This window comes from Pelobates fuscus, chromosome 6, assembly GCF_036172605.1.
Source record: "Pelobates fuscus isolate aPelFus1 chromosome 6, aPelFus1.pri, whole genome shotgun sequence".
Classification (NCBI taxonomy): domain Eukaryota; kingdom Metazoa; phylum Chordata; class Amphibia; order Anura; family Pelobatidae; genus Pelobates; species Pelobates fuscus.
The window spans coordinates 7862367-7887893 of record NC_086322.1 but is presented as its reverse complement, the minus strand read 5'-3'; the positions used below and the strand labels follow the sequence as shown (position 1 = coordinate 7887893).

The 25527-nt window shown below is 36.7% G+C and overlaps 15 non-coding genes across 15 annotated transcripts; all 15 read right to left on the bottom strand.

Moving 5' to 3' along the window:
- Positions 1 to 171: 171 nt before the first annotated feature.
- Positions 172 to 243, bottom strand: TRNAP-UGG (transfer RNA proline (anticodon UGG)). Its single transcript has one exon. It is a non-coding gene; the product is annotated as a tRNA-Pro (tRNA).
- Positions 244 to 1271: 1028 nt separating this feature from the next.
- On the bottom strand, positions 1272 to 1343 carry TRNAP-UGG (transfer RNA proline (anticodon UGG)). The gene has a single exon. It is a non-coding gene; the product is annotated as a tRNA-Pro (tRNA).
- A 1028-nt stretch (positions 1344 to 2371) lies between these two features.
- TRNAP-UGG (transfer RNA proline (anticodon UGG)) lies at positions 2372 to 2443 on the bottom strand. The gene has a single exon. It is a non-coding gene; the product is annotated as a tRNA-Pro (tRNA).
- A 2128-nt stretch (positions 2444 to 4571) lies between these two features.
- Positions 4572 to 4643, bottom strand: TRNAP-UGG (transfer RNA proline (anticodon UGG)). The gene has a single exon. It is a non-coding gene; the product is annotated as a tRNA-Pro (tRNA).
- Positions 4644 to 10876: 6233 nt separating this feature from the next.
- TRNAP-UGG (transfer RNA proline (anticodon UGG)) lies at positions 10877 to 10948 on the bottom strand. The gene has a single exon. It is a non-coding gene; the product is annotated as a tRNA-Pro (tRNA).
- Positions 10949 to 13076: 2128 nt separating this feature from the next.
- Positions 13077 to 13148, bottom strand: TRNAP-UGG (transfer RNA proline (anticodon UGG)). The gene has a single exon. It is a non-coding gene; the product is annotated as a tRNA-Pro (tRNA).
- Positions 13149 to 14176: 1028 nt separating this feature from the next.
- Positions 14177 to 14248, bottom strand: TRNAP-UGG (transfer RNA proline (anticodon UGG)). Its single transcript has one exon. It is a non-coding gene; the product is annotated as a tRNA-Pro (tRNA).
- A 2566-nt stretch (positions 14249 to 16814) lies between these two features.
- Positions 16815 to 16886, bottom strand: TRNAP-UGG (transfer RNA proline (anticodon UGG)). The gene has a single exon. It is a non-coding gene; the product is annotated as a tRNA-Pro (tRNA).
- Positions 16887 to 17914: 1028 nt separating this feature from the next.
- On the bottom strand, positions 17915 to 17986 carry TRNAP-UGG (transfer RNA proline (anticodon UGG)). Its single transcript has one exon. It is a non-coding gene; the product is annotated as a tRNA-Pro (tRNA).
- A 1028-nt stretch (positions 17987 to 19014) lies between these two features.
- On the bottom strand, positions 19015 to 19086 carry TRNAP-UGG (transfer RNA proline (anticodon UGG)). The gene has a single exon. It is a non-coding gene; the product is annotated as a tRNA-Pro (tRNA).
- Positions 19087 to 20114: 1028 nt separating this feature from the next.
- Positions 20115 to 20186, bottom strand: TRNAP-UGG (transfer RNA proline (anticodon UGG)). The gene has a single exon. It is a non-coding gene; the product is annotated as a tRNA-Pro (tRNA).
- Positions 20187 to 21214: 1028 nt separating this feature from the next.
- Positions 21215 to 21286, bottom strand: TRNAP-UGG (transfer RNA proline (anticodon UGG)). Its single transcript has one exon. It is a non-coding gene; the product is annotated as a tRNA-Pro (tRNA).
- Positions 21287 to 22314: 1028 nt separating this feature from the next.
- On the bottom strand, positions 22315 to 22386 carry TRNAP-UGG (transfer RNA proline (anticodon UGG)). The gene has a single exon. It is a non-coding gene; the product is annotated as a tRNA-Pro (tRNA).
- A 1028-nt stretch (positions 22387 to 23414) lies between these two features.
- Positions 23415 to 23486, bottom strand: TRNAP-UGG (transfer RNA proline (anticodon UGG)). The gene has a single exon. It is a non-coding gene; the product is annotated as a tRNA-Pro (tRNA).
- A 1028-nt stretch (positions 23487 to 24514) lies between these two features.
- Positions 24515 to 24586, bottom strand: TRNAP-UGG (transfer RNA proline (anticodon UGG)). The gene has a single exon. It is a non-coding gene; the product is annotated as a tRNA-Pro (tRNA).
- Between the last annotated feature and the right edge of the window lie 941 nt (positions 24587 to 25527).

The following is a 25527-nucleotide window of genomic DNA, read 5'->3' as shown; positions in this document are numbered from 1 at the left end:
TGTTAGCTTTGAAAGGTGATATCAGAAGCACCAGGAAATATATATATTGATGGTGGCATGCCAACATCTTCTCTGTGGAGCACTTGAAGGGTTTTGCTACAAATGATTTTTGCTGACTATATTAAACACAGTTGGAAGCTACGTGTTTCAAAAGAAAAACACCAATTGCTTGGGCTCGTCCGGGATTTGAACCCGGGACCTCTCGCACCCAAAGCGAGAATCATACCCCTAGACCAACGAGCCATTACATTAGTTGGGTTTTAGGAAAAAAATTGCCAGACTAACGCGCCAGACAGCGTTTGTGTTCTCAAAATAGAAACAAAGTTTTCGTTTTGAAGTGAGGATTTTAAATTTCCTCAATAGGATCTGTTTTTCCAATATCATTTTCATTGTATGGGTAAATTAACAGTTGAGGTTTATGTACGATGGTGATAAATCATATTGACAGTTGTCAAAGTTGAGTCTGTTTCTGGTCAAATTGCTGGGGAAGACTTAAAATTTCCATTCATTTCTTAATTGTTTATGAGGGCTTTGTTGGTTTAGGAGAAATTTGTGGTTCAAATATATGTTGGAAAAGCACATGAAGGATTCAACTTTCTTTCTCATATTCTGCATGCTATCACCATGTTGAAAATAAAGTAAAGATGTGCAGAGGAGAAATTAATTATAAATAGTCTTGTGCAAAATAATGTTTGGGGAGGTTGGCCTGGTTCCATGACTTGAATCCACAGCCGAACGTAACGACTGCCTTGAATTTACCTTCACAGTTTTATTCATCGATACATTCAGGCGTGTACTGGAAGGAATTTGATTCAAACCTACCCTCTCCAACACATATTTGCACATGTCTAAATATGAATAAAAATAGAATTCCGTATGTCAAAACATATATTTTTTTCCCCTTTGTTTGTTGTTAACAAAGATTTTGCAGTCTTAAGAAAGACTTTGCAGTCTTAAAAGCGTCATCTGAGCAGTTAGGACTTGCATTAATGACTTACGATAAACCATTGATTTTAAATGGTTGATAATGAAAACAACACATTTTTTATGATTTCTCTCATACAATTCTAAGTAAAAGCTAAACTTGTATTAATATAAGATGTTAGCTTTGAAAGGTGATATCAGAAGCACCAGGAAATATATATATTGATGGTGGCATGCCAACATCTTCTCTGTGGAGCACTTGAAGGGTTTTGCTACAAATGATTTTTGCTGACTATATTAAACACAGTTGGAAGCTACGTGTTTCAAAAGAAAAACACCAATTGCTTGGGCTCGTCCGGGATTTGAACCCGGGACCTCTCGCACCCAAAGCGAGAATCATACCCCTAGACCAACGAGCCATTACATTAGTTGGGTTTTAGGAAAAAAATTGCCAGACTAACGCGCCAGACAGCGTTTGTGTTCTCAAAATAGAAACAAAGTTTTCGTTTTGAAGTGAGGATTTTAAATTTCCTCAATAGGATCTGTTTTTCCTATATCATTTTCATTGTATGGGTAAATTAACAGTTGAGGTTTATGTACGATGGTGATAAATCATATTGACAGTTGTCAAAGTTGAGTCTGTTTCTGGTCAAATTGCTGGGGAAGACTTAAAATTTCCATTCATTTCTTAATTGTTTATGAGGGCTTTGTTGGTTTAGGAGAAATTTGTGGTTCAAATATATGTTGGAAAAGCACATGAAGGATTCAACTTTCTTTCTCATATTCTGCATGCTATCACCATGTTGAAAATAAAGTAAAGATGTGCAGAGGAGAAATTAATTATAAATAGTCTTGTGCAAAATAATGTTTGGGGAGGTTGGCCTGGTTCCATAACTTGAATCCACAGCCGAACGTAACGACTGCCTTGAATTTACCTTCACAGTTTTATTCATCGATACATTCAGGCGTGTACTGGAAGGAATTTGATTCAAACCTACCCTCTCCAACACATATTTGCACATGTCTAAGTATGAATAAAAATAGAATTCCGTATGTCAAAACATATATTTTTTTCCCCTTTGTTTGTTGTTAACAAAGATTTTGCAGTCTTAAGAAAGACTTTGCAGTCTTAAAAGCGTCATCTGAGCAGTTAGGACTTGCATTAATGACTTACGATAAACCATTGATTTTAAATGGTTGATAATGAAAACAACACATTTTTTATGATTTCTCTCATACAATTCTAAGTAAAAGCTAAACTTGTATTAATATAAGATGTTAGCTTTGAAAGGTGATATCAGAAGCACCAGGAAATATATATATTGATGGTGGCATGCCAACATCTTCTCTGTGGAGCACTTGAAGGGTTTTGCTACAAATGATTTTTGCTGACTATATTAAACACAGTTGGAAGCTACGTGTTTCAAAAGAAAAACACCAATTGCTTGGGCTCGTCCGGGATTTGAACCCGGGACCTCTCGCACCCAAAGCGAGAATCATACCCCTAGACCAACGAGCCATTACATTAGTTGGGTTTTAGGAAAAAAATTGCCAGACTAACGCGCCAGACAGCGTTTGTGTTCTCAAAATAGAAACAAAGTTTTCGTTTTGAAGTGAGGATTTTAAATTTCCTCAATAGGATCTGTTTTTCCAATATCATTTTCATTGTATGGGTAAATTAACAGTTGAGGTTTATGTACGATGGTGATAAATCATATTGACAGTTGTCAAAGTTGAGTCTGTTTCTGGTCAAATTGCTGGGGAAGACTTAAAATTTCCATTCATTTCTTAATTGTTTATGAGGGCTTTGTTGGTTTAGGAGAAATTTGTGGTTCAAATATATGTTGGAAAAGCACATGAAGGATTCAACTTTCTTTCTCATATTCTGCATGCTATCACCATGTTGAAAATAAAGTAAAGATGTGCAGAGGAGAAATTAATTATAAATAGTCTTGTGCAAAATAATGTTTGGGGAGGTTGGCCTGGTTCCATAACTTGAATCCACAGCCTAACGTAACGACTGCCTTGAATTTACCTTCACAGTTTTATTCATCGATACATTCAGGCGTGTACTGGAAGGAATTTGATTCAAACCTACCCTCTCCAACACATATTTGCACATGTCTAAGTATGAATAAAAATAGAATTCCGTATGTCAAAACATATATTTTTTTCCCCTTTGTTTGTTGTTAACAAAGATTTTGCAGTCTTAAGAAAGACTTTGCAGTCTTAAAAGCGTCATCTGAGCAGTTAGGACTTGCATTAATGACTTACGATAAACCATTGATTTTAAATGGTTGATAATGAAAACAACACATTTTTTATGATTTCTCTCATACAATTCTAAGTAAAAGCTAAACTTGTATTAATATAAGATGTTAGCTTTGAAAGGTGATATCAGAAGCACCAGGAAATATATATATTGATGGTGGCATGCCAACATCTTCTCTGTGGAGCACTTGAAGGGTTTTGCTACAAATGATTTTTGCTGACTATATTAAACACAGTTGGAAGCTACGTGTTTCAAAAGAAAAACACCAATTGCTTGGGCTCGTCCGGGATTTGAACCCGGGACCTCTCGCACCCAAAGCGAGAATCATACCCCTAGACCAACGAGACATTACATTAGTTGGGTTTTAGGAAAAAAATTGCCAGACTAACGCGCCAGACAGCGTTTGTGTTCTCAAAATAGAAACAAAGTTTTCGTTTTGAAGTGAGGATTTTAAATTTCCTCAATAGGATCTGTTTTTCCAATATCATTTTCATTGTATGGGTAAATTAACAGTTGAGGTTTATGTACGATGGTGATAAATCATATTGACAGTTGTCAAAGTTGAGTCTGTTTCTGGTCAAATTGCTGGGGAAGACTTAAAATTTCCATTCATTTCTTAATTGTTTATGAGGGCTTTGTTGGTTTAGGAGAAATTTGTGGTTCAAATATATGTTGGAAAAGCACATGAAGGATTCAACTTTCTTTCTCATATTCTGCATGCTATCACCATGTTGAAAATAAAGTAAAGATGTGCAGAGGAGAAATTAATTATAAATAGTCTTGTGCAAAATAATGTTTGGGGAGGTTGGCCTGGTTCCATGACTTGAATCCACAGCCGAACGTAACGACTGCCTTGAATTTACCTTCACAGTTTTATTCATCGATACATTCAGGCGTGTACTGGAAGGAATTTGATTCAAACCTACCCTCTCCAACACATATTTGCACATGTCTAAATATGAATAAAAATAGAATTCTGTATGTCAAAACATATATTTTTTTCCCCTTTGTTTGTTGTTAACAAAGATTTTGCAGTCTTAAGAAAGACTTTGCAGTCTTAAAAGCGTCATCTGAGCAGTTAGGACTTGCATTAATGACTTACGATAAACCATTGATTTTAAATGGTTGATAATGAAAACAACACATTTTTTATGATTTCTCTCATACAATTCTAAGTAAAAGCTAAACTTGTATTAATATAAGATGTTAGCTTTGAAAGGTGATATCAGAAGCACCAGGAAATATATATATTGATGGTGGCATGCCAACATCTTCTCTGTGGAGCACTTGAAGGGTTTTGCTACAAATGATTTTTGCTGACTATATTAAACACAGTTGGAAGCTACGTGTTTCAAAAGAAAAACACCAATTGCTTGGGCTCGTCCGGGATTTGAACCCGGGACCTCTCGCACCCAAAGCGAGAATCATACCCCTAGACCAACGAGCCATTACATTAGTTGGGTTTTAGGAAAAAAATTGCCAGACTAACGCGCCAGACAGCGTTTGTGTTCTCAAAATAGAAACAAAGTTTTCGTTTTGAAGTGAGGATTTTAAATTTCCTCAATAGGATCTGTTTTTCCAATATCATTTTCATTGTATGGGTAAATTAACAGTTGAGGTTTATGTACGATGGTGATAAATCATATTGACAGTTGTCAAAGTTGAGTCTGTTTCTGGTCAAATTGCTGGGGAAGACTTAAAATTTCCATTCATTTCTTAACCCCTTCAGGACCGGACTGTTTTTGCGATGTTTGTACGTTAAGGACCAGAGCTATTTTAACACTTTTGTGGTGTTTGTGTTTAGCTGTAATTTTCCGCTCTCTCATTTACTGTTCCCATACAAGTTATATATTGTTTTTTTCAGGACAAGAAGGGCTTTCTTTACATACCATTATTTGTATCATTTCATATCATTTACTTTAAAAAAAATAGTAAAATATGGTGAAAAAAACCCAAAAAAACGTGTTTTTTGACTTCTACTTAAAAAATATTTTACTGATCTACAAAATCGAATGAAACAAACTGCTAAATAGATTAAACATTTTGTCCTTAGTTTAAAAACACCCAATGTTTACGTGTTTTTTTGCTTTTATTTGCAAGTTATAGGGCTATAAGTACAAGTAGGAAATTGCGGTTTCAAAATTTACATTTTTCAAATGTATCAATAGTGACATTGTACCACTGTTATGTCATAAATCTCCAAAAAACACCCCACATGTATATATTTTTCTTAAACTAGATAACCCAGGGTATTCATCTAAGAATATTTTGATACTTTCTATGCAGCCATTTTACCATAAACCTTTGTCAAACTTTGCATAGGTAGTTTATTTTTTTTATTTTTTTCACATAAATTGCAATTCAGGTATAAATTCACAGATTTTGTTAGGTGTCACTACCAAACAACACCCCAATATGTGTTCAGTAACATCTCCCGAGTACAGGGATACCCCCCATGTATAGGTGTTTTGGGTTGTTTGGGGGCTAAAAGGCCACATTTTGCAGGTGCGCATATCAGTTTCCCAGCTCGGAATTTTGACATGTAGTCAACCTGCATGCATGTCCTATTTGGGACATTTTTGAAGCTGGCCAATGTATTTTACCCCCATCAAACCATATATTTTTGAAAAGTAGACACCCTAGGGTATTTCACATGGTGGAATTTTTACACTTTCCATGCACTAATTCTACCACCAGGCTTTGTCAAACATTGAGTTAGTAATTTTTTTTCTGTTTTTTTCACACACATTGTACTTTAGGCATGAATTAACAGATCCTGTTATGTGTCACTGCCAAACAACACCCCAATATGTGTTCAGTAACATCTCCCGAGTACAGGGATACCCCCCATGTATAGGTGTTTTGGGTTGTTTGGGGGCTAAAAGGCCACATTTTGCAGGTGCGCATATCAGTTTCCCAGCTCGGAATTTTGACATGTAGTCAACCTGCATGCATGTCCTATTTGGGACATTTTTGAAGCCGGCCAATGTATTTTACCCCCATCAAACCATATATTTTTGAAAAGTAGACACCCTAGGGTATTTCACATGGTGGAATTTTTACACTTTCCATGCACTAATTCTACCACCAGGCTTTGTCAAACATTGAGTTAGTAATTTTTTTTCTGTTTTTTTCACACACATTGTACTTTAGGCATGAATTAACAGATCCTGTTATGTGTCACTGCCAAACAACACCCCAACATGTGTTCAGTAACATCTCCCGAGTACAGGGATACCCCCCATGTATAGGTGTTTTGGGTTGTTTGGGGGCTAAAAGGCCACATTTTGCAGGTGCGCATATCAGTTTCCCAGCTCGGAATTTTGACATGTAGTCAACCTGCATGCATGTCCTATTTGGGACATTTTTGAAGCCGGCCAATGTATTTTACCCCCATCAAACCATATATTTTTGAAAAGTAGACACCCTAGGGTATTTCACATGGTGGAATTTTTACACTTTCCATGCACTAATTCTACCACCAGGCTTTGTCAAACATTGAGTTAGTACATTTTTTTTCAGTTTTTTTCACACACCTTGTACTTTAGTCCTGAATTATCAGATCCTGTTATGTGTCACTGCCAAACAACACCCCAATATGTGTTCAGCAAGATCTCCTGAATACAGTGATACCACCCATGCATAGGCTTGTCGGGTTCTTTGGGGGCTAAAAGGCCACGTTTGGCAGGTGCGCTTATCAGTTTCCCAACTTGGAATTTTGACATGTAATCAACCTGCGCCCATGTCCCATTTGAGCCAATGTATTTTACCCCCATCAAACCATATATTTTTGAAAAGTAGACAACCCAGGGCATTTTAAATTGTGGTATTTTAACACTTTTCATGCACTGAATTCTACCACCAGCCTTTGTCAAACTTTTGGATAGTAATCTTTTTTTGTTTCTTTGTCACACACATTGTACTTTAGGCATGAATTAACAGATCCTGTTACGTGTCACTGCCAAACACTGCCCAATATGTTCAGCAATATCTCTTGAGTACAGTGATACCCCCCATGTATATGGTTGCCGGGTTGTTTGGGGGCCAAAAGGCAACAATCAGAACTTGTACATGTCAGTTTTTCAACTTGATATATAGGTATGCTTGGTCTATCTTCAGTTTGACATATTTTTGTACCCCCCAGTTAATGTTACCATCATGCCAATATGTATAGTATATATTTTTATAAAGTAGACATCAAATGTTATAGAGGATGGGGTGTTTTGACTTCTTTCCCCCAACCATTTTGCCCCCCAAAGAAAGTGTAGTGGTATTTTCTTTATTCTGGTTTTTATGCACACGTCATCTGGTTTTGGACAGCTGGTTATGTGTTACTGCCAGAAAACTTGTTAGGCCAAATGTGCAGGTAGCAAATGTACATTTAGCAGCAATCTTTAAACTGACTCCTGCAAATAGAATCTAAATGGAGATTTGGGGGAAGGAAACTGACTAACAAAAAAATGGCTGCTTTCCAAAGAAACAGAAAATAAAATAAAAATTCAGGAACACTTCTTACAACTGTTCTGTGTGGTACTGCTTGAAACATGTTCCTACACAGAGTCCTGGTTTCGAAGGACAATCAGGACAGTGAAAAGGGGTGTCTGTCCTTTTCCCGTTTTTAAAACAGACCCGGCAACGTTTCTGGGGGTTTTTTTTTCTAGCAGTTGGCGGTAACTTAAAAATAAAATGTCTGGACTCAGCTTGCACCGTTGTTGGAACTTGTCCATCTCCATAAATTGTTAAAGAAATTATTTTCAATTGAAATTGGAGAAAGGTGATTTTCCCTGGATTATTTTTTTTAAAAAGTAAAAATGAGTTGTGGGTTGCTATTTGCATCAGATATATAGCCACCTTTTTATACCATGCTTTGGTTTTTCGTAAAATAAGATACGGCTGCATAAGCTGATCAGCCAAATCAACACCACCCATGTACTTATTATACGCCCTGATGCAAACCGGTTTGGACTCTACTTTGCCCCGGACAGAGACGTCGGACATGCGTTCATCATGGATGGTGGTGAGCATTTGGACATCCTTCTTGTCCCTAAATTTTAGTGCAAGCACCTCAGCTTTCCGAAGTGCTTTACATTCGCCTTTTTTAATTTTGCATCTATGAGAGATCGTGGAAAATCTTTGGAATTTTTTCTGGCAGTGCCGCAGGCCAGTGTCTGTAAAGCATAAAGGGTTTTAAATAGACGGACACTACTATAAAAATTATCCACATAAAGGTGGTAACCTTTATTAAACAAGGGGTTTAGTAGGTCCCATACAAGTTTCCCACTTGTCCCCAGGGAGTCAGGACAGTCAGGAGGGTCCAGTTGACCATCTTTCCCCTCATATACACGAAAGGCAAATGTGTATCCGCTTTCGCTCTCACACAGTTTGTACAGTTTAATGCCATACCTAGAGCGCTTTGAGGGGATGTATTGTCTGAACCCTAATCTCCCTTTGTATTTCATTAGAGATTCATCTATGGATAAATTTTGTTGGGGGGTATAAACATCCGAAAATTTGTCCTGAAAATGGTCTAGCAGTGGGCGTATTTTATAAAGCCTATCGTATTGGGGGTGATCTCTAGGGTGACAGAGGGTATTGTCACTGAAATGTAAAAATCTCAGCAGTAACTCGTATCTGGCTCTAGGCATGGTTTGGGAGAATACTGGACTCGACATTATTGGGTTGGTGCTCCAGTATGAGCGAATCGATGGCTTTTTTATAATCCCCATGAGCGATGTGAGAGCCCAGAATTTTTTAAGCTCTGGGACATCTGTGGGATGCCAGTCATGCTCCCTGGCTGTATAGCTACCTGGATTGTTGTCAATAAATTGGGTAGCATACAAGTTAGTCTGGGAAGCAATCTCCTCCCAGATGGTATCCCCTAAAAATAGTTCTACATACTGCATTGGGGAGAAGCCATCCACATTAACATTAATGCCTGCGTTGGCACTAAAAGGGGGGACGTTGGGCTCGGCTAACTGTGGAGGTACCCAGTCCTCCTCCACATTTGGCATAGCAGAGGAAGCACAGCTTCTTTCTTCAGCCGGCTCACACACAGATGACATGTCGTCTTGACTAGACATGTCAGAAAACTGACCTGGGTCAAAATCTGACGCAGTGTCAGTGGCGTCAGAGTCTGACGCCAAGAAGGCATATGCCTCCTGCAAGTTATACATACGCTGCATGTTTTACACACGACTAAAACAAATTACAAACACACAAATTTTTTTTTATACTTTTTTTTTTTTTTTTTTTACTAAAACAGACTAAACAGCAATCCCTAAACTAACTCCTGTCACAAAAATCTAATGGAGATTTGGGGGAAGGAAACTGACTGACTACGACAGACTACGACAGACTACGACAGACTACGACAGACTAAGACAGACTAAAACAGACTAAAACAGACTAAAACAGACTAAGACAGACTAAGACAGACTAAGACAAATATTTTTAAAACAAATTTAACCCTTTAAGGGCAAAAAAAAAAAAGACAGACAGTACAAATGCACTGCTGAAACAGATCTGGCAGGGAAGGGGTTAAAATGGATTTTGAATTCACTGCTGATACTTTTTACAACTCTCTGGAACACTCTGCTGCAACAAACTATCACGATCTCTGTCTCTCTCTCCTCACAAAACGCTACAGAGGAGAGAGGGGCAGAGATCACTGTCAAAGTGAGTGTTTGTAACACCCACTTTGACAGCAGCCAATTGTGAGCGATCGCGGATCGCTCACACACCGTAATTGGATGTTACTATCTGCCTGGGATGTCTGGCAGATAGTTACATCATAGTACGGGCAAGAGCGATCTTTGATCGCTTCCTGCAGCCCGTTTTCCGCTATGACGGTTCAGGACCGTCAGCGGTCCAAACGCACGTTTTACCGCTGACGGTCCTGAACCGTCCGCGGTCGTGAAAGGGTTAATTGTTTATGAGGGCTTTGTTGGTTTAGGAGAAATTTGTGGTTCAAATATATGTTGGAAAAGCACATGAAGGATTCAACTTTCTTTCTCATATTCTGCATGCTATCACCATGTTGAAAATAAAGTAAAGATGTGCAGAGGAGAAATTAATTATAAATAGTCTTGTGCAAAATAATGTTTGGGGAGGTTGGCCTGGTTCCATAACTTGAATCCACAGCCGAACGTAACGACTGCCTTGAATTTACCTTCACAGTTTTATTCATCGATACATTCAGGCGTGTACTGGAAGGAATTTGATTCAAACCTACCCTCTCCAACACATATTTGCACATGTCTAAGTATGAATAAAAATAGAATTCCGTATGTCAAAACATATATTTTTTTCCCCTTTGTTTGTTGTTAACAAAGATTTTGCAGTCTTAAGAAAGACTTTGCAGTCTTAAAAGCGTCATCTGAGCAGTTAGGACTTGCATTAATGACTTACGATAAACCATTGATTTTAAATGGTTGATAATGAAAACAACACATTTTTTATGATTTCTCTCATACAATTCTAAGTAAAAGCTAAACTTGTATTAATATAAGATGTTAGCTTTGAAAGGTGATATCAGAAGCACCAGGAAATATATATATTGATGGTGGCATGCCAACATCTTCTCTGTGGAGCACTTGAAGGGTTTTGCTACAAATGATTTTTGCTGACTATATTAAACACAGTTGGAAGCTACGTGTTTCAAAAGAAAAACACCAATTGCTTGGGCTCGTCCGGGATTTGAACCCGGGACCTCTCGCACCCAAAGCGAGAATCATACCCCTAGACCAACGAGCCATTACATTAGTTGGGTTTTAGGAAAAAAATTGCCAGACTAACGCGCCAGACAGCGTTTGTGTTCTCAAAATAGAAACAAAGTTTTCGTTTTGAAGTGAGGATTTTAAATTTCCTCAATAGGATCTGTTTTTCCAATATCATTTTCATTGTATGGGTAAATTAACAGTTGAGGTTTATGTACGATGGTGATAAATCATATTGACAGTTGTCAAAGTTGAGTCTGTTTCTGGTCAAATTGCTGGGGAAGACTTAAAATTTCCATTCATTTCTTAATTGTTTATGAGGGCTTTGTTGGTTTAGGAGAAATTTGTGGTTCAAATATATGTTGGAAAAGCACATGAAGGATTCAACTTTCTTTCTCATATTCTGCATGCTATCACCATGTTGAAAATAAAGTAAAGATGTGCAGAGGAGAAATTAATTATAAATAGTCTTGTGCAAAATAATGTTTGGGGAGGTTGGCCTGGTTCCATGACTTGAATCCACAGCCGAACGTAACGACTGCCTTGAATTTACCTTCACAGTTTTATTCATCGATACATTCAGGCGTGTACTGGAAGGAATTTGATTCAAACCTACCCTCTCCAACACATATTTGCACATGTCTAAATATGAATAAAAATAGAATTCCGTATGTCAAAACATATATTTTTTTCCCCTTTGTTTGTTGTTAACAAAGATTTTGCAGTCTTAAGAAAGACTTTGCAGTCTTAAAAGCGTCATCTGAGCAGTTAGGACTTGCATTAATGACTTACGATAAACCATTGATTTTAAATGGTTGATAATGAAAACAACACATTTTTTATGATTTCTCTCATACAATTCTAAGTAAAAGCTAAACTTGTATTAATATAAGATGTTAGCTTTGAAAGGTGATATCAGAAGCACCAGGAAATATATATATTGATGGTGGCATGCCAACATCTTCTCTGTGGAGCACTTGAAGGGTTTTGCTACAAATGATTTTTGCTGACTATATTAAACACAGTTGGAAGCTACGTGTTTCAAAAGAAAAACACCAATTGCGTGGGCTCGTCCGGGATTTGAACCCGGGACCTCTCGCACCCAAAGCAAGAATCATACCCCTAGACCAACGAGCCATTACATTAGTTGGGTTTTAGGAAAAAAATTGCCAGACTAACGCGCCAGACAGCGTTTGTGTTCTCAAAATAGAAACAAAGTTTTCGTTTTGAAGTGAGGATTTTAAATTTCCTCAATAGGATCTGTTTTTCCAATATCATTTTCATTGTATGGGTAAATTAACAGTTGAGGTTTATGTACGATGGTGATAAATCATATTGACAGTTGTCAAAGTTGAGTCTGTTTCTGGTCAAATTGCTGGGGAAGACTTAAAATTTCCATTCATTTCTTAATTGTTTATGAGGGCTTTGTTGGTTTAGGAGAAATTTGTGGTTCAAATATATGTTGGAAAAGCACATGAAGGATTCAACTTTCTTTCTCATATTCTGCATGCTATCACCATGTTGAAAATAAAGTAAAGATGTGCAGAGGAGAAATTAATTATAAATAGTCTTGTGCAAAATAATGTTTGGGGAGGTTGGCCTGGTTCCATAACTTGAATCCACAGCCGAACGTAACGACTGCCTTGAATTTACCTTCACAGTTTTATTCATCGATACATTCAGGCGTGTACTGGAAGGAATTTGATTCAAACCTACCCTCTCCAACACATATTTGCACATGTCTAAATATGAATAAAAATAGAATTCCGTATGTCAAAACATATATTTTTTTCCCCTTTGTTTGTTGTTAACAAAGATTTTGCAGTCTTAAGAAAGACTTTGCAGTCTTAAAAGCGTCATCTGAGCAGTTAGGACTTGCATTAATGACTTACGATAAACCATTGATTTTAAATGGTTGATAATGAAAACAACACATTTTTTATGATTTCTCTCATACAATTCTAAGTAAAAGCTAAACTTGTATTAATATAAGATGTTAGCTTTGAAAGGTGATATCAGAAGCACCAGGAAATATATATATTGATGGTGGCATGCCAACATCTTCTCTGTGGAGCACTTGAAGGGTTTTGCTACAAATGATTTTTGCTGACTATATTAAACACAGTTGGAAGCTACGTGTTTCAAAAGAAAAACACCAATTGCTTGGGCTCGTCCGGGATTTGAACCCGGGACCTCTCGCACCCAAAGCGAGAATCATACCCCTAGACCAACGAGCCATTACATTAGTTGGGTTTTAGGAAAAAAATTGCCAGACTAACGCGCCAGACAGCGTTTGTGTTCTCAATATAGAAACAAAGTTTTCGTTTTGAAGTGAGGATTTTAAATTTCCTCAATAGGATCTGTTTTTCCAATATCATTTTCATTGTATGGGTAAATTAACAGTTGAGGTTTATGTACGATGGTGATAAATCATATTGACAGTTGTCAAAGTTGAGTCTGTTTCTGGTCAAATTGCTGGGGAAGACTTAAAATTTCCATTCATTTCTTAATTGTTTATGAGGGCTTTGTTGGTTTAGGAGAAATTTGTGGTTCAAATATATGTTGGAAAAGCACATGAAGGATTCAACTTTCTTTCTCATATTCTGCATGCTATCACCATGTTGAAAATAAAGTAAAGATGTGCAGAGGAGAAATTAATTATAAATAGTCTTGTGCAAAATAATGTTTGGGGAGGTTGGCCTGGTTCCATGACTTGAATCCACAGCCGAACGTAACGACTGCCTTGAATTTACCTTCACAGTTTTATTCATCGATACATTCAGGCGTGTACTGGAAGGAATTTGATTCAAACCTACCCTCTCCAACACATATTTGCACATGTCTAAATATGAATAAAAATAGAATTCCGTATGTCAAAACATATATTTTTTTCCCCTTTGTTTGTTGTTAACAAAGATTTTGCAGTCTTAAGAAAGACTTTGCAGTCTTAAAAGCGTCATCTGAGCAGTTAGGACTTGCATTAATGACTTACGATAAACCATTGATTTTAAATGGTTGATAATGAAAACAACACATTTTTTATGATTTCTCTCATACAATTCTAAGTAAAAGCTAAACTTGTATTAATATAAGATGTTAGCTTTGAAAGGTGATATCAGAAGCACCAGGAAATATATATATTGATGGTGGCATGCCAACATCTTCTCTGTGGAGCACTTGAAGGGTTTTGCTACAAATGATTTTTGCTGACTATATTAAACACAGTTGGAAGCTACGTGTTTCAAAAGAAAAACACCAATTGCTTGGGCTCGTCCGGGATTTGAACCCGGGACCTCTCGCACCCAAAGCGAGAATCATACCCCTAGACCAACGAGCCATTACATTAGTTGGGTTTTAGGAAAAAAATTGCCAGACTAACGCGCCAGACAGCGTTTGTGTTCTCAAAATAGAAACAAAGTTTTCGTTTTGAAGTGAGGATTTTAAATTTCCTCAATAGGATCTGTTTTTCCAATATCATTTTCATTGTATGGGTAAATTAACAGTTGAGGTTTATGTACGATGGTGATAAATCATATTGACAGTTGTCAAAGTTGAGTCTGTTTCTGGTCAAATTGCTGGGGAAGACTTAAAATTTCCATTCATTTCTTAATTGTTTATGAGGGCTTTGTTGGTTTAGGAGAAATTTGTGGTTCAAATATATGTTGGAAAAGCACATGAAGGATTCAACTTTCTTTCTCATATTCTGCATGCTATCACCATGTTGAAAATAAAGTAAAGATGTGCAGAGGAGAAATTAATTATAAATAGTCTTGTGCAAAATAATGTTTGGGGAGGTTGGCCTGGTTCCATAACTTGAATCCACAGCCGAACGTAACGACTGCCTTGAATTTACCTTCACAGTTTTATTCATCGATACATTCAGGCGTGTACTGGAAGGAATTTGATTCAAACCTACCCTCTCCAACACATACACTGTGTGCAGAATTATTAGGCAAATTAGTATTTTGACCACATCATCCTCTTTATGCATGTTGTCTTACACCAAGCTGTATAGGCTCAAAAGCCTACTACCAATTAAGCATATTAGGTGATGTGCATCTCTGTAATGAGAAGGGGTGTGGTCTAATGACATCAACACCCTATATCAGGTGTGCATAATTATTAGGCAACTTCCTTTCCTTTGGCAAAATGGGTCAAAAGAAGGACTTGACAGGCTCAGAAAAGTCAAAAATAGTGAGATATCTTGCAGAGGGATGCAGCACTCTTAAAATTGCAAAGCTTCTGAAGCGTGATCATCGAACAATCAAGCGTTTCATTCAAAATAGTCAACAGGGTCGCAAGAAGCGTGTGGAGAAACCAAGGCGCAAAATAACTGCCCATGAACTGAGAAAAGTCAAGCGTGCAGCTGCCAAGATGCCACTTGCCACCAGTTTGGCCATATTTCAGAGCTGCAACATCACTGGAGTGCCCGAAAGCACAAGGTGTGCAATACTCAGAGACATGGCCAAGGTAAGAAAGGCTGAAAGACGACCACCACTGAACAAGACACACAAGCTGAAATGTCAAGACTGGGCCAAGAAATATCTCAATACTGATTTTTCTAAGGTTTTATGGACTGATGAAATGAGAGTGAGTCTTGATGGGCCAGATGGATGGATTGGTAAAGGGCAGAGAGCTCCAGTCCGACTCAGACGCCAGCAAGGTGGAGGTGGAATACTGGTTTGGGCTGGTATCATCAAAGATGAGCTTGTGGGGCCTTTTCGGGTTGAGGATGGAGTCAAGCTCAACTCCCAGTTTCTGGAAGACACCTTCTTCAAGCAGTGGTACAGGAAGAAGTCTGCATCCTTCAAGAAAAACATGATTTTCATGCAGGACAATGCTCCATCACACGCGTCCAAGTACTCCACAGCGTGGCTGGCAAGAAAGGGTATAAAAGAAGAAAATCTAATGACATGGCCTCCTTGTTCACCTGATCTGAACCCCATTGAGAACCTGTGGTCCATCATCAAATGTGAGATTTACAAGGAGGGAAAACAGTACACCTCTCTGAACAGTGTCTGGGAGGCTGTGGTTGCTGCTGCACACAATGTTGATGGTGAACAGATCAAAACACTGACAGAATCCATGGATGGCAGGCTTTTGAGTGTCCTTGCAAAGAAAGGTGGCTATATTGGTCACTGATTTGTTTTTATGTTTTTGAATGTCAGAAATGTATATTTGTGAATGTTGAGATGTTATATTGGTTTCACTGGTAAAAATAAATAATTGAAATGGGTATATATTTGTTTTTTGTTAAGTTGCCTAATAATTATGCACAGTAATAGTCACCTGCACAAACAGATATCCCCCTAAAATAGCTATAACTAAAAACAAACTAAAAACTACTTCCAAAAATATTCAGATTTGATATTAATGAGTTTTTTGGGTTCATTGAGAACATGGTTGTTGTTCAATAATAAAATTAATCCTCAAAAATACAACTTGCCTAATAATTCTGCACTCCCTGTATTTGCACATGTCTAAGTATGAATAAAAATAGAATTCCGTATGTCAAAACATATATTTTTTTCCCCTTTGTTTGTTGTTAACAAAGATTTTGCAGTCTTAAGAAAGACTTTGCAGTCTTAAAAGCGTCATCTGAGCAGTTAGGACTTGCATTAATGACTTACGATAAACCATTGATTTTAAATGGTTGATAATGAAAACAACACATTTTTTATGATTTCTCTCATACAATTCTAAGTAAAAGCTAAACTTGTATTAATATAAGATGTTAGCTTTGAAAGGTGATATCAGAAGCACCAGGAAATATATATATTGATGGTGGCATGCCAACATCTTCTCTGTGGAGCACTTGAAGGGTTTTGCTACAAATGATTTTTGCTGACTATATTAAACACAGTTGGAAGCTATGTGTTTCAAAAGAAAAACACCAATTGCTTGGGCTCGTCCGGGATTTGAACCCGGGACCTCTCGCACCCAAAGCGAGAATCATACCCCTAGACCAACGAGCCATTACATTAGTTGGGTTTTAGGAAAAAAATTGCCAGACTAACGCGCCAGACAGCGTTTGTGTTCTCAAAATAGAAACAAAGTTTTCGTTTTGAAGTGAGGATTTTAAATTTCCTCAATAGGATCTGTTTTTCCAATATCATTTTCATTGTATGGGTAAATTAACAGTTGAGGTTTATGTACGATGGTGATAAATCATATTGACAGTTGTCAAAGTTGAGTCTGTTTCTGGTCAAATTGCTGGGGAAGACTTAAAATTTCCATTCATTTCTTAATTGTTTATGAGGGCTTTGTTGGTTTAGGAGAAATTTGTGGTTCAAATATATGTTGGAAAAGCACATGAAGGATTCAACTTTCTTTCTCATATTCTGCATGCTATCACCATGTTGAAAATAAAGTAAAGATGTGCAGAGGAGAAATTAATTATAAATAGTCTTGTGCAAAATAATGTTTGGGGAGGTTGGCCTGGTTCCATAACTTGAATCCACAGCCGAACGTAACGACTGCCTTGAATTTACCTTCACAGTTTTATTCATCGATACATTCAGGCGTGTACTGGAAGGAATTTGATTCAAACCTACCCTCTCCAACACATATTTGCACATGTCTAAGTATGAATAAAAATAGAATTCCGTATGTCAAAACATATATTTTTTTCCCCTTTGTTTGTTGTTAACAAAGATTTTGCAGTCTTAAGAAAGACTTTGCAGTCTTAAAAGCGTCATCTGAGCAGTTAGGACTTGCATTAATGACTTACGATAAACCATTGATTTTAAATGGTTGATAATGAAAACAACACATTTTTTATGATTTCTCTCATACAATTCTAAGTAAAAGCTAAACTTGTATTAATATAAGATGTTAGCTTTGAAAGGTGATATCAGAAGCACCAGGAAATATATATATTGATGGTGGCATGCCAACATCTTCTCTGTGGAGCACTTGAAGGGTTTTGCTACAAATGATTTTTGCTGACTATATTAAACACAGTTGGAAGCTACGTGTTTCAAAACAAAAACACCAATTGCTTGGGCTCGTCCGGGATTTGAACCCGGGACCTCTCGCACCCAAAGCGAGAATCATACCCCTAGACCAACGAGCCATTACATTAGTTGGGTTTTAGGAAAAAAATTGCCAGACTAACGCGCCAGACAGCGTTTGTGTTCTCAAAATAGAAACAAAGTTTTCGTTTTGAAGTGAGGATTTTAAATTTCCTCAATAGGATCTGTTTTTCCTATATCATTTTCATTGTATGGGTAAATTAACAGTTGAGGTTTATGTACGATGGTGATAAATCATATTGACAGTTGTCAAAGTTGAGTCTGTTTCTGGTCAAATTGCTGGGGAAGACTTAAAATTTCCATTCATTTCTTAATTGTTTATGAGGGCTTTGTTGGTTTAGGAGAAATTTGTGGTTCAAATATATGTTGGAAAAGCACATGAAGGATTCAACTTTCTTTCTCATATTCTGCATGCTATCACCATGTTGAAAATAAAGTAAAGATGTGCAGAGGAGAAATTAATTATAAATAGTCTTGTGCAAAATAATGTTTGGGGAGGTTGGCCTGGTTCCATAACTTGAATCCACAGCCGAACGTAACGACTGCCTTGAATTTACCTTCACAGTTTTATTCATCGATACATTCAGGCGTGTACTGGAAGGAATTTGATTCAAACCTACCCTCTCCAACACATATTTGCACATGTCTAAGTATGAATAAAAATAGAATTCCGTATGTCAAAACATATATTTTTTTCCCCTTTGTTTGTTGTTAACAAAGATTTTGCAGTCTTAAGAAAGACTTTGCAGTCTTAAAAGCGTCATCTGAGCAGTTAGGACTTGCATTAATGACTTACGATAAACCATTGATTTTAAATGGTTGATAATGAAAACAACACATTTTTTATGATTTCTCTCATACAATTCTAAGTAAAAGCTAAACTTGTATTAATATAAGATGTTAGCTTTGAAAGGTGATATCAGAAGCACCAGGAAATATATATATTGATGGTGGCATGCCAACATCTTCTCTGTGGAGCACTTGAAGGGTTTTGCTACAAATGATTTTTGCTGACTATATTAAACACAGTTGGAAGCTACGTGTTTCAAAAGAAAAACACCAATTGCTTGGGCTCGTCCGGGATTTGAACCCGGGACCTCTCGCACCCAAAGCGAGAATCATACCCCTAGACCAACGAGCCATTACATTAGTTGGGTTTTAGGAAAAAAATTGCCAGACTAACGCGCCAGACAGCATTTGTGTTCTCAAAATAGAAACAAAGTTTTCGTTTTGAAGTGAGGATTTTAAATTTCCTCAATAGGATCTGTTTTTCCAATATCATTTTCATTGTATGGGTAAATTAACAGTTGAGGTTTATGTACGATGGTGATAAATCATATTGACAGTTGTCAAAGTTGAGTCTGTTTCTGGTCAAATTGCTGGGGAAGACTTAAAATTTCCATTCATTTCTTAATTGTTTATGAGGGCTTTGTTGGTTTAGGAGAAATTTGTGGTTCAAATATATGTTGGAAAAGCACATGAAGGATTCAACTTTCTTTCTCATATTCTGCATGCTATCACCATGTTGAAAATAAAGTAAAGATGTGCAGAGGAGAAATTAATTATAAATAGTCTTGTGCAAAATAATGTTTGGGGAGGTTGGCCTGGTTCCATAACTTGAATCCACAGCCGAACGTAACGACTGCCTTGAATTTACCTTCACAGTTTTATTCATCGATACATTCAGGCGTGTACTGGAAGGAATTTGATTCAAACCTACCCTCTCCAACACATATTTGCACATGTCTAAGTATGAATAAAAATAGAATTCCGTATGTCAAAACATATATTTTTTTCCCCTTTGTTTGTTGTTAACAAAGATTTTGCAGTCTTAAGAAAGACTTTGCAGTCTTAAAAGCGTCATCTGAGCAGTTAGGACTTGCATTAATGACTTACGATAAACCATTGATTTTAAATGGTTGATAATGAAAACAACACATTTTTTATGATTTCTCTCATACAATTCTAAGTAAAAGCTAAACTTGTATTAATATAAGATGTTAGCTTTGAAAGGTGATATCAGAAGCACCAGGAAATATATATATTGATGGTGGCATGCCAACATCTTCTCTGTGGAGCACTTGAAGGGTTTTGCTACAAATGATTTTTGCTGACTATATTAAACACAGTTGGAAGCTACGTGTTTCAAAAGAAAAACACCAATTGCTTGGGCTCGTCCGGGATTTGAACCCGGGACCTCTCGCACCCAAAGCGAGAATCATACCCCTAGACCAACGAGCCATTACATTAGTTGGGTTTTAGGAAAAAAATTGCCAGACTAACGCGCCAGACAGCGTTTGTGTTCTCAAAATAGAAACAAAGTTTTCGTTTTGAAGTGAGGATTTTAAATTTCCTCAATAGGATCTGTTTTTCCTATATCATTTTCATTGTATGGGTAAATTAACAGTTGAGGTTTATGTACGATGGTGATAAATCATATTGACAGTTGTCAAAGTTGAGTCTGTTTCTGGTCAAATTGCTGGGGAAGACTTAAAATTTCCATTCATTTCTTAATTGTTTATGAGGGCTTTGTTGGTTTAGGAGAAATTTGTGGTTCAAATATATGTTGGAAAAGCACATGAAGGATTCAACTTTCTTTCTCATATTCTGCATGCTATCACCATGTTGAAAATAAAGTAAAGATGTGCAGAGGAGAAATTAATTATAAATAGTCTTGTGCAAAATAATGTTTGGGGAGGTTGGCCTGGTTCCATAACTTGAATCCACAGCCGAACGTAACGACTGCCTTGAATTTACCTTCACAGTTTTATTCATCGATACATTCAGGCGTGTACTGGAAGGAATTTGATTCAAACCTACCCTCTCCAACACATATTTGCACATGTCTAAGTATGAATAAAAATAGAATTCCGTATGTCAAAACATATATTTTTTTCCCCTTTGTTTGTTGTTAACAAAGATTTTGCAGTCTTAAGAAAGACTTTGCAGTCTTAAAAGCGTCATCTGAGCAGTTAGGACTTGCATTAATGACTTACGATAAACCATTGATTTTAAATGGTTGATAATGAAAACAACACATTTTTTATGATTTCTCTCATACAATTCTAAGTAAAAGCTAAACTTGTATTAATATAAGATGTTAGCTTTGAAAGGTGATATCAGAAGCACCAGGAAATATATATATTGATGGTGGCATGCCAACATCTTCTCTGTGGAGCACTTGAAGGGTTTTGCTACAAATGATTTTTGCTGACTATATTAAACACAGTTGGAAGCTACGTGTTTCAAAAGAAAAACACCAATTGCTTGGGCTCGTCCGGGATTTGAACCCGGGACCTCTCGCACCCAAAGCGAGAATCATACCCCTAGACCAACGAGCCATTACATTAGTTGGGTTTTAGGAAAAAAATTGCCAGACTAACGCGCCAGACAGCATTTGTGTTCTCAAAATAGAAACAAAGTTTTCGTTTTGAAGTGAGGATTTTAAATTTCCTCAATAGGATCTGTTTTTCCAATATCATTTTCATTGTATGGGTAAATTAACAGTTGAGGTTTATGTACGATGGTGATAAATCATATTGACAGTTGTCAAAGTTGAGTCTGTTTCTGGTCAAATTGCTGGGGAAGACTTAAAATTTCCATTCATTTCTTAATTGTTTATGAGGGCTTTGTTGGTTTAGGAGAAATTTGTGGTTCAAATATATGTTGGAAAAGCACATGAAGGATTCAACTTTCTTTCTCATATTCTGCATGCTATCACCATGTTGAAAATAAAGTAAAGATGTGCAGAGGAGAAATTAATTATAAATAGTCTTGTGCAAAATAATGTTTGGGGAGGTTGGCCTGGTTCCATAACTTGAATCCACAGCCGAACGTAACGACTGCCTTGAATTTACCTTCACAGTTTTATTCATCGATACATTCAGGCGTGTACTGGAAGGAATTTGATTCAAACCTACCCTCTCCAACACATATTTGCACATGTCTAAGTATGAATAAAAATAGAATTCCGTATGTCAAAACATATATTTTTTTCCCCTTTGTTTGTTGTTAACAAAGATTTTGCAGTCTTAAGAAAGACTTTGCAGTCTTAAAAGCGTCATCTGAGCAGTTAGGACTTGCATTAATGACTTACGATAAACCATTGATTTTAAATGGTTGATAATGAAAACAACACATTTTTTATGATTTCTCTCATACAATTCTAAGTAAAAGCTAAACTTGTATTAATATAAGATGTTAGCTTTGAAAGGTGATATCAGAAGCACCAGGAAATATATATATTGATGGTGGCATGCCAACATCTTCTCTGTGGAGCACTTGAAGGGTTTTGCTACAAATGATTTTTGCTGACTATATTAAACACAGTTGGAAGCTACGTGTTTCAAAAGAAAAACACCAATTGCTTGGGCTCGTCCGGGATTTGAACCCGGGACCTCTCGCACCCAAAGCGAGAATCATACCCCTAGACCAACGAGCCATTACATTAGTTGGGTTTTAGGAAAAAAATTGCCAGACTAACGCGCCAGACAGCGTTTGTGTTCTCAAAATAGAAACAAAGTTTTCGTTTTGAAGTGAGGATTTTAAATTTCCTCAATAGGATCTGTTTTTCCAATATCATTTTCATTGTATGGGTAAATTAACAGTTGAGGTTTATGTACGATGGTGATAAATCATATTGACAGTTGTCAAAGTTGAGTCTGTTTCTGGTCAAATTGCTGGGGAAGACTTAAAATTTCCATTCATTTCTTAATTGTTTATGAGGGCTTTGTTGGTTTAGGAGAAATTTGTGGTTCAAATATATGTTGGAAAAGCACATGAAGGATTCAACTTTCTTTCTCATATTCTGCATGCTATCACCATGTTGAAAATAAAGTAAAGATGTGCAGAGGAGAAATTAATTATAAATAGTCTTGTGCAAAATAATGTTTGGGGAGGTTGGCCTGGTTCCATAACTTGAATCCACAGCCGAACGTAACGACTGCCTTGAATTTACCTTCACAGTTTTATTCATCGATACATTCAGGCGTGTACTGGAAGGAATTTGATTCAAACCTACCCTCTCCAACACATATTTGCACATGTCTAAGTATGAATAAAAATAGAATTCCGTATGTCAAAACATATATTTTTTTCCCCTTTGTTTGTTGTTAACAAAGATTTTGCAGTCTTAAGAAAGACTTTGCAGTCTTAAAAGCGTCATCTGAGCAGTTAGGACTTGCATTAATGACTTACGATAAACCATTGATTTTAAATGGTTGATAATGAAAACAACACATTTTTTATGATTTCTCTCATACAATTCTAAGTAAAAGCTAAACTTGTATTAATATAAGATGTTAGCTTTGAAAGGTGATATCAGAAGCACCAGGAAATATATATATTGATGGTGGCATGCCAACATCTTCTCTGTGGAGCACTTGAAGGGTTTTGCTACAAATGATTTTTGCTGACTATATTAAACACAGTTGGAAGCTACGTGTTTCAAAACAAAAACACCAATTGCTTGGGCTCGTCCGGGATTTGAACCCGGGACCTCTCGCACCCAAAGCGAGAATCATACCCCTAGACCAACGAGCCATTACATTAGTTGGGTTTTAGGAAAAAAATTGCCAGACTAACGCGCCAGACAGCGTTTGTGTTCTCAAAATAGAAACAAAGTTTTCGTTTTGAAGTGAGGATTTTAAATTTCCTCAATAGGATCTGTTTTTCCTATATCATTTTCATTGTATGGGTAAATTAACAGTTGAGGTTTATGTACGATGGTGATAAATCATATTGACAGTTGTCAAAGTTGAGTCTGTTTCTGGTCAAATTGCTGGGGAAGACTTAAAATTTCCATTCATTTCTTAATTGTTTATGAGGGCTTTGTTGGTTTAGGAGAAATTTGTGGTTCAAATATATGTTGGAAAAGCACATGAAGGATTCAACTTTCTTTCTCATATTCTGCATGCTATCACCATGTTGAAAATAAAGTAAAGATGTGCAGAGGAGAAATTAATTATAAATAGTCTTGTGCAAAATAATGTTTGGGGAGGTTGGCCTGGTTCCATAACTTGAATCCACAGCCGAACGTAACGACTGCCTTGAATTTACCTTCACAGTTTTATTCATCGATACATTCAGGCGTGTACTGGAAGGAATTTGATTCAAACCTACCCTCTCCAACACATATTTGCACATGTCTAAGTATGAATAAAAATAGAATTCCGTATGTCAAAACATATATTTTTTTCCCCTTTGTTTGTTGTTAACAAAGATTTTGCAGTCTTAAGAAAGACTTTGCAGTCTTAAAAGCGTCATCTGAGCAGTTAGGACTTGCATTAATGACTTACGATAAACCATTGATTTTAAATGGTTGATAATGAAAACAACACATTTTTTATGATTTCTCTCATACAATTCTAAGTAAAAGCTAAACTTGTATTAATATAAGATGTTAGCTTTGAAAGGTGATATCAGAAGCACCAGGAAATATATATATTGATGGTGGCATGCCAACATCTTCTCTGTGGAGCACTTGAAGGGTTTTGCTACAAATGATTTTTGCTGACTATATTAAACACAGTTGGAAGCTACGTGTTTCAAAAGAAAAACACCAATTGCTTGGGCTCGTCCGGGATTTGAACCCGGGACCTCTCGCACCCAAAGCGAGAATCATACCCCTAGACCAACGAGCCATTACATTAGTTGGGTTTTAGGAAAAAAATTGCCAGACTAACGCGCCAGACAGCGTTTGTGTTCTCAAAATAGAAACAAAGTTTTCGTTTTGAAGTGAGGATTTTAAATTTCCTCAATAGGATCTGTTTTTCCAATATCATTTTCATTGTATGGGTAAATTAACAGTTGAGGTTTATGTACGATGGTGATAAATCATATTGACAGTTGTCAAAGTTGAGTCTGTTTCTGGTCAAATTGCTGGGGAAGACTTAAAATTTCCATTCATTTCTTAATTGTTTATGAGGGCTTTGTTGGTTTAGGAGAAATTTGTGGTTCAAATATATGTTGGAAAAGCACATGAAGGATTCAACTTTCTTTCTCATATTCTGCATGCTATCACCATGTTGAAAATAAAGTAAAGATGTGCAGAGGAGAAATTAATTATAAATAGTCTTGTGCAAAATAATGTTTGGGGAGGTTGGCCTGGTTCCATGACTTGAATCCACAGCCGAACGTAACGACTGCCTTGAATTTACCTTCACAGTTTTATTCATCGATACATTCAGGCGTGTACTGGAAGGAATTTGATTCAAACCTACCCTCTCCAACACATATTTGCACATGTCTAAGTATGAATAAAAATAGAATTCCGTATGTCAAAACATATATTTTTTTCCCCTTTGTTTGTTGTTAACAAAGATTTTGCAGTCTTAAGAAAGACTTTGCAGTCTTAAAAGCGTCATCTGAGCAGTTAGGACTTGCATTAATGACTTACGATAAACCATTGATTTTAAATGGTTGATAATGAAAACAACACATTTTTTATGATTTCTCTCATACAATTCTAAGTAAAAGCTAAACTTGTATTAATATAAGATGTTAGCTTTGAAAGGTGATATCAGAAGCACCAGGAAATATATATATTGATGGTGGCATGCCAACATCTTCTCTGTGGAGCACT